A 12,761-nucleotide genomic window follows, 5' to 3' on the forward strand; every position below is an offset into this window, starting at 1 on the left:
TTACTAATACTTTGAACTGGGTAAAAAAAAAGCATTCAGAGATCACTTAGTTTTGTTAATGCATTGTATCCTAATTCACTGAACACCAGTGCTTATGCTTTCCAATGTCAAAATATTTATATTATGTGGGGATTTCACAGGAATATAAGCCTTTTTCATGCTGTGATGCTTAACCTTGATCAAGACAAAGAAAACCCAATAATTATTTGAGAAAGCATTGCTTTTTCTATTCACTATATTAAGCAACTCTGATTATGCAAATGTTGCTTCAAATCATAGGCCCAATCCAACAAGCCCTCCAGCATGCATGTAACTTTACTCACCTAAAAAGTTCTACCAATAGTTTAGCTTCCACATACCTTTGCAGATATTTTGACTACAGTGAGAACTTTCACATGAGTAAAGTTATACATGAGCTGAAGTGTTTTTAAGGTCAGGGCTATAGCGAAGGGGAAAGGGCTACACCAGTTTCTCCTTATTATAGCAGTCAGAGGATTTAAAATAGGCCTGTCTGAGAGCATAGCAGCAAAAGGAAGACAAAAAGTTACAGCATACCACAGAACTTCAGGTCTCAACCAAGGTATGAGAGAAAAAAATATGGGGGTGTAATATCTACTTCTAAGCTTTCTGGAGCATTTCTTTCCCTCCCCCGAGCTAGTACAGCACCGTGCACAATGGGCCAATCCATAACTGGGACTAGACGCTACCACAATACAAATAATAAAAATCCCATGGTCTGAAACTAAGCCACAATTTCACCAGTCATCTTTATTATCAAGTAAATAGCAATTGCAAAGGAGAAGTAACCATGTATGCCTATCTAATTTGCATGAAAGTGACATCAAGTTACTGTTGTAGCGTAACAAAAACTGAATTCAAGTAAGAACTTTACCGATGGCACAACGACTGGTATAAATAGGGCATTTCAAGACTAGCTCGTTTGGGATATGCAGAATGGTTCTGATAAAGTAAGAGCTGATTTATAGCTTAATTCAAAACGCCAATCATAGCTAATAGGATCTTTTATGAAGTTTGGAAAAAAGCCTAATTACCATGATGTATATTATTCACCCCATTCCCATTCTTGTGCACCTCTTCACTTCTTGATGCAGAAGTGAAAGTGGGGAAACACTGAAAAATACGTTTTCTGTATTTCTCACCTGACTACAAGTAAAAAACCAAAACCCAAACAAAAACAAACAAACATGAAGACAAGTTTCTGGCCCAGTTTGCAAATTAAGAAGGTTTTGGATAAGGACTGCACAGATATCCAACAGAATGTTCAGTCCAGCAACCTTTACTAATGTGAGTAGGAGAAAGATTACTTGCCTGAGCAGTCCCAGTGATTTGTGGCTGTTGGCTTCTTACTTACACCAATAGGACTGTTTGCTTGAATATACATTACTCACTCTAATAAAGGCTGCAGTATCACGCAACCTTTTGCTGTTCATTTGCCATGTTAGTTGGAGACCTCTCTTATGTAATAATCTCTGTGGGAACGCATGAAAACAGAATATATGACTTTTCTTTGTCCTACCTTGTTTTAAAGAGTTCAAAACTTTAATAGTGAACCAGAATAGATAGAGGCATGGCTCCTCTCATATTGCTGAGTCTGTTTGTCAATAAGCAGCCACCTTCACCTTTCCCAGGGTGAGGCTCATCCATTGCACTGTGGATGTGCTGACCCCTGCGATTTCCCTGAATGCAGGAAACTCGACTGCATAATTTGTGGTAGTGGGGGACTGCATTTGTGCTCTCCCCTGGCAAAAAAAAAATGCAGCAATCTTTTGTGGATTATTGGGATGTGACACTATCACCATACACTGCATAAAAGGTCGTTGACTGGTCAGGAGACAAATTAGGGTTATATGAACTTCCAAATTTTGATTTAAGGAGATTAACAATGGTTGAGACCCTATTTTAAGAAGAATTGACTAATTTGTAAACATTGCATTAGTTACTGTGGAGGCCCTATGTTTCCCTTAGGCAAGTTTTATGGGAAAACGTGTATTGTGATTTAAACTGATAGGTCACCACATTTTAACATTAATTGATTATTGTTTTTGCCCTGAAGCTTTTTATAATTATTGCTGTGAACTTAATTTTCTCTTAATGTAGAATTCAATGAACATCTCTTGCATAGGGGGAAAATATAATCAGATTTAAACAACATTATTTCCTGCTAGATACTTAAACATATGAGCTTATTATTGCTTTAGTATGGAAGGGGGAACAACACCTCCTACTTATATTTTAAATTTAATTAAGGTCATAGAATGATCATTTGCAAATATGGTGTAAACATATGAAACCACTGATGTACAATGCTATCCTTGGTTGTTTTGCATCTGAACAAAAGGAAAAAAAGGCTAAAATATCAGAATTGCGATATTATTTAGTGTTTTACTATACGGTATGTGTATACAATTCTTTTACATTTGTAGTCATTCAAAACAGGAGTTTTCCCTACAGTGGGTTTTATGCAGTTGAATGTTGTTAGATTCACTAAGCGATGCAGAAAAAGTAATTCTATACCATGGGAAATTCTTTCTTTTAAGTTAATTTCTAAAAGCCTCTGAGATTGTCTGAAACATCATCATTTCATCTGAGGTGCTATGAATTACATTTAGGTTCAGTTGTAGGATGAAGGTATACATGTTTTATTTCTAAAAGGACACAATATCACTGACAGTATAACAAATAATAATAAAGAAACCCATAATTTTTAGCCCTGTCATTGAAAACATCAGAGATGGGTAAATGGACAAATGAGTATATAATTAGTAAATATCTTGCTGAGACAGTATAACACTCTTGTCATTTTTGTTTTCCTTTCTCGGTAAATTAGACAAGACTCCAGTAGATTATCTTATAAGAAAATTTTATGCAGATCTCTTTCTATTTCCTCCTGCCGTACCATAAGCCTAAAAATGTTGCATTAAAGTGGACCTGTAAAGGGAAAAATAGCTAATTATTATTTATTTACAGTTGTTTCCACTATATGCTAAATAAAGCTGTGTGAATAACCTATTTTTTGGTTCAGCATCAAATATATATAAAATAAAAAAAATTAAAATTAAAAAACAAATAATAAAAATTTAAGTTTTGGTTGACATGAAACAATATTTTTTTTCAGCAAGCCAGACAAAAAATTGTTTGAAGTTGAATGAAACATTTCAGTTTTTGTTTTCTTAAAACTTTAAAAAGAAAAATGGAAATAGAGGGCTAAATGAAAAGTTGTTTTGAATAGAAAAATTGAAACATTTAATTTTTACCTTTTCAGAGTTTTTTTAACCCTCCCCCCCCCAAAAAAAATCAGTGAATTCCACTTTGGCTAACTCAAATCCCCATTTAAAAAAAAAAAAGGTCAATTTTTTTTTTGCCCAGCTCCAAACATGCAGAAAGGAGGGTCCTTGCCCCAAGAAGCTTGTGGTAGGAGGACAGACAAGTATTACGAGATTAAAGGAAGGAGGAAGAACTTTATGTAATAGTTCAATTCACTCTTGCCATTTTGGTGATTGCAAAAGTGGATCAAGGAAGGAGACGAGTGCAAGGAGACAGCCAGCTAAATCAGATGGGACAACATAGGAACTGAAGTCACTAAGGATGAGGGTGGGATAGTAAGAAGAGAGGAAAATGGGGTGAGAGATATTAAACTTAGAGGGTGGAGTCAGGGAGCAGTAGATAAGGGGGAGCAAAATGTATAGGTTGATAATGTAATGCAAAAAGAGGAGGGGGCGTGGGGGGGCAGAGGACAAAGCAAGGGTGGAAACTGCAGGAGGAGGAGTCTTATACCCTCGTTGTGGGGGGCTGATATATTCCTTATTTTTCCTTCTATTAATTTGCTTCTTTATGATATATAAAGGCATCATGACAGGGCTTGTGAAAATGTGAGGGTTTTTTGTTTGTTCGTTTTAATTCTGCTCATTGTTTACATTAGAAATTTAGGATTCTGTGTCAGTCAGAGAACTGGTGAAACTAGGGCTTGTTCTTTCCGTAAAATTTAGGCTGACATAGTTACATCAGTCAGAGGTATGAAAAAAACATATCCCTGACCAACACAGCTAGGCCAGCCTAACCCCAGTGTCAACACAACTATGCTGAGGGAAGAATGCTTCTGTTGATGCAGCTGACTTTGTGTGAAGTGGCGGTATTCCTAACACTGAGAGAAAAGCCTCGTCCTTTGGCTTTGGACATCTGCATTGTTGGGTTATGTCATCATAGCTATGCTGGTGTAGTCTCCATAGGGCAGACACAGCCTATAACATCACAGGAGGGTGAAAACTGAGCGACTGAGAGAGGAATTTTTATCAGATTATTTGTATTTGATCATTTTTGTTGACACCTATTTAAGTACAATATATACTTGGGAGAAGAGATGCCTTTGTTAAAGACTGAATGCATCCCTTTTTCCAAACAAACACTACCACCACATTTTGGAGAATCTCCGCATGCCCCAAGAAATCCTCCAGAAATCCAGGGAATACAAGATGTGGAATTCCTGATATTTCTAAGGCAAATGCAAAAAGGAAATTATCATTATTAATTTTAATTGTGTTTATTTATTAATTTTAATTTTATTATTAAAAATCAGATATTTTTATATCATAAAGAAGCAAAAATAAAAGGGACATGGGTCAGAATTTTTCATTTTTTAAATTCCTTTGCAAGTCACCTTTAAACTTTCCAAAAATTAATTCTGTTTAACCTGGGTTGTTGACAGAGTCCATGTTTAAACCTAGTCCAGGTTTGTGATAGGTAGTCTTTCTGAAATACTATTAAATGCAATTGCCTTCACACTAACTTTTTAAAAAAAAACTAGCTGATCAGAACCACACAAATTGGGAAGAGAGAATGAAAAAAGCAGCTCCTGTTTCTTTAAAAGTGTGCACTGGTGGCCAAGTAGGGGAACTGGGTGGCAAGATTTTAACATGTGCTGAAGGGATCTAGGGCTGCCAAGTTTCTAACTGCACAAAACTGAACACCCTAGCACTGCCCCTTCTCCAAAGCCCTGCCCCACGCTCACTATATTCCCCCTCCCTCAGTGGCTCGCTCTCTCCCATCCTCACTCACTTTCACTGGGCTGGGGTGTGGAAGGGGTTGAGGGCTCTAACTGGGTGTGCAGGTTCCAGGGTGGGTCCAGAAATGAGGGGTTCAAGGTGCAGGAGGGAGCTCTGGGCTGGGGCAGGAGGTTGGGGTGCAGGAGGGATGAGGGCTCCAGCTGCGGGTGTGAGCTCTGGGATGAAGGGTTCAGGGTGCAGGAGGGGACTGAGGATTGAGGCAGGGGGTTAGGTTGCAGGAGGGGGGTGCGGGCTGGGGTGGGGCTGGGGATGAGGGGCTTGAGGTGCAGGAGGGGGCTCTGGGTTTGGAGGGATCAGGGCTGAGGCAGGGGGTTGGGGCATGGGCTTAACTCAGGTGACTCCCAGTCAGCAGCACAGCAGGGCTAAGGCAGGCTTCCCTTAGTCCTGAATGTGTGCATGAGAGAGAGAGAGAGAGAGAGAGAGAGAGAGAGAGAAAGAGAGAGAGAGAGTGTGTGTGTGTGTGTGTGTGTGTGTGTGAGAGAGAGAGAGAGAGAGAGAAAGAGAATGCATGTGAGTGCACATATAAGCATGAGAATGACACTATAACTTGGTGGTAAGATCACTCATCCAGCATGTAGGAGACCTAGGATCCTGTTCCCTGCTCTAATGACTTTAATAATTTATCTACAGTTCAACAGCTTTAATAGGAGAGACTGATGGATTCCACCACATCAAAATATCCCATATCCCAATGGTTAGGACACTCACCTAAGAGGTGGTAGATCCCTGTTCATATCACTTCTTATAAGTAAATGGTAGGTACTCTTGAACAAAAAGTGTCCCACATCCCAGGTGAGTACCTTAACCACTGGGCTAAAAGTAACGAGGGAGCTGCTGCTCCACCGACCTTATGTGGCCTCTGAGCATGCCTATGAGATCTGGCCCTCAGACAAGTTAGATGACCAAATACGTGTCTTCCCCTATATTGTAAATTGGTCTGAAGCTTAGATGGGAGATAGGTGCGCAGACACCTATAGGGAGGCAGTGCTGTGCTCACTCAGAGGCAGAAACCTTGGTGCCTAGGAAACTTTTACTGCAAAAACTTAGACCAGGGATTGGCAACCTTTGGCATGCGGCCAGCCAGGGAAAGCCCCTGATGAGCCAGGCCAGTTTGTTTACCTGCCGCATCCACAGGTTCGACCGATTGCAGCTTCCACTGGCCGCAGTTCGCCACTCCAGGCCAATGGGGGCTGCGGGAAGCAGCACGGGCCGAGGGATGTGCTGGCTTTCCACCGCCCCTGTTGGCCTGGAATGTTGAACTGTGGCCAGTGGGAGCTGCAATTAGCCAAACTTGCAGATGTGGCCAGTAAACAAACCGGCCTGGCCCACCAGGGGCTTTCTCTGGTGGACCGCGTGCCAAAGGTTGCCAATCCCTGTCTTAGACACTGAGTTTAGGTGCCTATTGGGTTTTAGCAAGAATTTTGTGCAGTGCAGTGGTCCCAAAACTGGGATTTGGGCACCTAAAACAGGGACTTAAGTGCCTGACTCCTTTTGTGCATTCAGGCTTTACTCCTCAAATAGTCCCGTTGAAATCCAGCCTTTGTCTGAAGCTGGAAATCAACTAAATGTTTGACTCCCCTTCCTGGACTTCAGAAAGTGTTTTAGGATGAAATTTTTAGAAAAAAATACTGTGCTTTAGTGACCAGTATAAAAGTCATTCGCTATTATTAAAAAAAACAAACAAAAGTCCCAAACTGCTGTTAATATAAACCATCTCAAGCATTGCAATATCATATTGGAAGCAACACTTTCACAAAAATCTTATTACAACTAAAGCAAACAAAAATCTGAAAGTAGCATTAATGAAAGATTTTATTTTATTAACTAAACAGTGTATATTAAAACAATAAGTCATAATAAGCATAAAAATAGTCACATAAAAGTGGGAAAATAAAACAGCAGGGACAGGAAATTATGCATGAATAATATTATGTGCACCTCTCAATGTGTCTTGATTTTATATGTAGATGATGATAGTTATAGTTCAAATATATGCTACACTGTATATGCTGTGGACACTGTGGCATTATTTATCCAAGTGAAAATTTTCACTGCACCTTACTATGCTTCATTAACTACTTTAAGAATGCAAATTACACTGGTCATCTATTTTTGTTTTTACATAGCAATGCAATAACATTACATTATGAAACCTCTATGTGGTTTTTCTAGAGTGTTTTGAAGTGCCACTGTGCATTTTAAAATCATTTTTATAAAGACCTAGGGTACTTGGAATTTTATATTCTCTTCCATAGCCCTGATCATGCTCCCCTTTGTGGACTCCCATCAGATAACTGTTTGGACCCAAATACTGGATCCTATCTGCTTCTAAGCCCACTGAGTCTGAGCAATATCTAGGCACACTCTCTTGGTCTCTGGCATCTCAGGATCACTTTTGGGATGCGGAGTCTCTGTCTTGTACCCCTTCTTAGAAGTGGGCCCCTGCAGTCTAACTGCCTACACCCCAAGCCCAGTGCTGAATTCTCCAAGTTTCCTCAGTAACTCTATCACCCCCTTTCCCAGACCAGCATCCTTGTGGTTACTCCGACTGACAGTTTAACTCTTCTTTAGGGATATATGAGAATTGCAACAAGGAACTCAGAGGCTTTGCAAAGTAACAACTTAAACACATACACACTCTATTCCTTAAGCAAGCATAGAGCCTTACATATTTATGCAAACATAATCAAACCTGCACACAAACCCTTCTCTTCTCACTGCTCTGAGAACCCGTCAGGTATTGGTCAGTCCTTGCAGTGTCCCAAGATCCTCCACTCCTCCTGCTCAGGTTCTCTCTCTCTGCCCTTGCAAGAAGCTCGCTTTAGCTTGCTCAGGCCTGGTAAGGTAATCAGCAGGTTCCCCCTAGCTCAGCGAGTATGTCCCTTTTTAACAGCAGTGTCTAACACTTTTCCTTTGTTCTCCTTTTCTCTGGGGAGCTTCCATTGCTCTAAACTTCCCTCCCTGCAGATAACCTGAAGTAACCAGTTTCCTTCAACTTGGCCAATTTCTTTAGCATCTTCATTGTTCATTCAGAGCAAAATCATTCCACATTAACAACTTTTTTGATTGTCCTATAGCTGTTTCCAGATAGGATGTCTGATACATTATGTTGTCCCTATCAGCACTAATTCAGTGCACATTGAGGGTTCGAGTTATACATAGTCAGAATTCAAACCAGTCAGAATTCATAAGATGTACATAGGCAGATTTGCCAAACCTTTGCAATCATGTAAATGCCCCAAACTGTAAAAAAGATAGCTTGTTTATCTTGCTGATCTCTCTCCCTCCTTCCTTCCTAATTATCAAGGATTTGAGGAGAAATGGCCCTAGCTAGTGGTTCCTGAAAATACAGGAGGAGAGAGCAGACCATCCACCAAATCCTGGATAATTAGGAAGGAAGGCAAGAGAGAGATCAGCAAGATACACAGGTTGCCAAGGTTCTTATGTACCTTTGTGTCATCTTATCTCATTCCTAGACAAAATCATTAAAAAGTATCAGTTACCAGACTCTTCGTGCTTGGGATTCAGATGAGATCATGGTACAGGAGATAGCTTTAGCAACACTAATGGCTGACCAGCTTCAAGACAGGAGGTTCTTAGCTCAAGTGTCTCAGCTGATCACATTTGCCATGGCATCAAAAAAAGGTCTTTCCAGTAGCCAAGACCCAAACCAAGGTTTTTACAGGACAAAACCAACATCTTGCATTTCACCTGGAAATCGACTGGTAGCAAGTGCTGATCACTGAGCATTGATGTAATGTAATGTAATCCCATTGAGAAACAAGACTGGGAATGGTTGGGTCATTACACCAATTGAATCTATTTCCCTATGTTAAGTTCTCCTCACACCTTCTATGGGCCATCTTAATTATCACTTCAAAAAGTTTTTTTCCTCCTGCTAACGATAGCTCATCTCAATTGATTAGACTCTGCCTGTTGGTATGCATACTTCCACCTTTTCATGTTCTCTGTATGTATAAATATCCCCTGTCTGTGTGTTCCATTCTATGCATCCGAAGAAGTGAGCTGTAGCTCACGAAAGCTCATGCTTAAATAAATTTGTTAGTCTTTAAGGTGTCACAAGTACTCCTGGTTTTTTTGCGGATACAGACTAACACGGCTGCTACTCTGAAACCTGTCACTTAATAAGTGGGCAGATGCATTCTGAACCAATAGTTTAATGTGGCTTAGAATAATTCAACCTCATCATGATGAAGGCATGGAAAGCTGGATTAAGGCTATACCCGAAAGAAAAGACTACATTCTTGCCACACAGAAATGATTAAAAAAACGAACATCAGAACATAAGAACGGCCATACCGGGTCAGACCAAAGGTCCATCTAGCCCAGTATCTGTCTACCGACAGTGGCCAATGCCATGTGCCCCAGAGGGGGTGAACCTAACAGGCAATGATCAAGTGATCTCTCTACTGCCATCCATCTCCATCCTCTGACAAACAGAGGCTAGGGACACCATTCCTTAACCATCCAGGCTAATAGCCATCTATGGACTTAACCACCATGAATTTATCCAGGTTTCTTTTAAACCCTGTTATAGTCCTAGCCTTCACAACCTCCTCAGGTAAGGAGTTCCACAAGTTGACTGTGCACTGTGTGAAGAAGAACTTCCTTTTACTTGTTTTAAACCTGCTGCCTATTAATTTCATTTGGTGACCCCTAGTTCTTGTATTATGGGAATAAGTAAATAACTTTTCCTTATCGACTTTCTCCACATCACTCATGATTTTATATACCTCTATCATATCCCCCCTTAGTCTCCTCTTTTCCAAGCTGAAGAGTCCTAGCCTCTTTAATCTTTCCTCATATGGGACCCTCTCCAAACCCCTAATCATTTTAGTTGCCCTTTTCTGAACCTTTTCTAGTGCCAATATATCTTTTTTGAGGTGAGGAGACCACATCTGTACACAGTATTTGAGATGTGGGCGTACCATGGATTTATATAAGGGCAATAATATATTCTGAGTCTTATTCTCTATCCCCTTTTTAATGATTCCTAACATCCTGTTTGCTTTTTTGACCGCCTCTGCACACTGCATGGACATCTTCAGAGAACTGTCCACGATGACTCCAAGATCTTTTTTCTGACTCGTTGTAGCTAAATTTGCCCCCATCATATTGTATGTATAGTTGGGGTTATTTTTTCCAATGTGCATTACTTTACATTAATCCACATTAAATTTCATTTGCCATTTTGTTGCCCAATCACTTAGTTCTGTGAGATCTTTTTGAAGTTCTTCACAGTCTGCTTTGGTTTTAACTACCTTGAGCAGTTTAGTATCATCTGCAAACTTTGCCACCTCACTGTTTACCCCTTTCTCCAGATCATTTATGAATAAGTTGAATAGGATTGGTCCGAGGACTGACCCTTGGGGAACACCACTAGTTACCCCTCTCCATTCTGAGAATTTACCATTAATTCTTACCCTTTGTTCCCTGTCTTTTAAATAGTTCTCAATCCATGAAAGGACCTTCCCATTTATCCCATGACAGCTTAATTTATGTAACAGCCTTTGGTGAGGGACCTTGTCAAAGGCTTTCTGAAAATCTAAGTATACTATGTCGACTGGATCCCCCTTGTCCACATGTTTGTTGACCCCTTCAAAGAACTCTAATAGATTAGTAAGACACGATTTCCCTTTACAGAAACCATGTTGACTATTGCTCAACAGTTTATGTTTTTCTATGTGTCTGACAATTTTATTCTTAACTATTGTTTCAACTAATTTGCCTGGTACCGACGTTAAACTTACCGGTCTGTAATTGCCAGGATCACCTCTAGAGCCCTTTTTAAATATTGGCGTTACATTAGCTAACTTCCAGTCATTGAGTACCGAAGCCGATTTAAAGGACAGGTTACAAACCTTAGTTGATAGTTCCGCAACTTCACATTTGAGTTCTTTCAGAACTCTTGGGTGAATGCCGGTGACTTGTTAATGTTGAGTTTATCAATTAATTCCAAAACCTCCTCTAGTGACACTTTAATCTGTGACAGTTCCTCAGATTTGTCACCTACAAAAGCCAGCTCAGGTTTGGGAATTTCCCTAACATCCTCAGCCGTGAAGATTGAAGCAAAGAATCCATTTAGTTTCTCCGCAATAACTTTAATGCTGCCACAAACTTATTTGTTGTTCGATTAATATGTGCCTTGTTCTAAAATCATCACTGAATTACTTCCCCTTTAAAACAAAACGGGAGGGAAGCACAATTGTCATTGATAGAACAGCCTAAGAAGTACTAGGATCCTTTTATGAGAGGCCTATCCTCTATATTTCCCAGAGGAAGAATTGGTGAGATACTAGAAATAAAATTTAAATACATCATTCAGTGGATTTTCTCTTGATTCGTCGAATAATGTTTCACAACTTATAGTTTACCAACTCCACTTGCACAGCAGTTTCTCTAATGCCCGACTTTTAATTTTACCCACTTTAATGACATACTATTAGGAGTGCTTCATAGTTGTGAACATATAAATAGTAGTGCTAGAAGAAGGCACTCAAAAAAACATTTACTGTCATTCCTGGGTTTTGCAGAACCAATAAAACTTCATGTTGTGCACTGCAAATTACTTTCTTTGACATCTCTTTACATCAGCTCTTAGTATGTACCGGCCAAAGTGTTTCCTGCTGTTCAGTCTGTATTGACCAATTTGAAGAAATGTGTCATTTTCCTCCAGTTTTAAATTAACTCTCTTTCCACTCTAAGCATCCATATATGGGCCTGTTTTATAGCTTGTCTAGACTTTGAAAGAGGTAATCATCTAAAGGAATGAAACAAGTTTTTTGTGTAATTACAATACCACTCTGTTTTGGACAGTTACATCATGGCTCATGCATATGCTGCTGGATCACTAGTCTGTAACTGCAAGGTCAGAGTGAAGATAAGTTGCAGCAGAATAACACCCTTGTTGTAGCAAGGGACATGTTGCTATGGGTGCTGGTGGGTCAGAGCCAAATAGAAGGGTGAAGAAAGAGGGATTGTATCAATCCTCGTGACACAAGTACCTCCAGACAAAAATCCTGGGAGGAACTGAGTTAATCCTTCCTTCCTGTTACATACCACTTGTGTGTTTGAATCAGCTCCATTGAGCCAAACAATAACTCAAACTATGTCTATCAATGAAATGAGACTGATACTTCCCAATATATATATATATATAAGAAAAACTGGCATGTATAGCTCACCGTCCAAGTTAAGTGAAATGCAAAACCAAAAGGAAACACACTATAAATGTTGAAAATAAATAAGATTATAAAGTCACATTTGTAATATATATATATAAACAGTGAAACCAGAGGATGAGAAGGAATTATGTTATCGTTCTCTGCATAGATCTTTCATAAAGATGGTGCAACATAAAGGGGAACAAAAATAATTAAAATATAATGGGCCAAATCCACAACTGATATAAAATGCCGGAGCCCAGTTGACTCTACACCAGCTGGGGATGAGGCCAAGTACTGGTATGTTTACTTGTGTAATTAATAACAACACCTTAAATCATTACAAATGTGACTTTATAATCTTATTTATTTTCACCGTTTATGGTGTGTTTCCTTTTGGCTTTGCATTTCACTTAACTTGGATGGTGAGCTATACATGCCAGTTTTTCTTAGTAGCAGAGTCATTATGATTTATGGTTCTAGTGCACAACTGCAG

General features: G+C 39.6%; 1 non-coding gene across 1 annotated transcript; it reads left to right on the forward strand.

Annotated features, from left to right (window-relative positions):
* The first annotated feature begins 1,600 nt into the window (after positions 1-1,600).
* On the forward strand, positions 1,601-1,763 carry LOC123365508. Its single transcript, XR_006577638.1, has one exon. It is a non-coding gene; the product is annotated as a U1 spliceosomal RNA (small nuclear RNA).
* The last annotated feature ends 10,998 nt before the right edge of the window (positions 1,764-12,761 follow it).

This window comes from Mauremys mutica, chromosome 2, assembly GCF_020497125.1.
Source record: "Mauremys mutica isolate MM-2020 ecotype Southern chromosome 2, ASM2049712v1, whole genome shotgun sequence".
NCBI classification, from domain to species: domain Eukaryota; kingdom Metazoa; phylum Chordata; order Testudines; family Geoemydidae; genus Mauremys; species Mauremys mutica.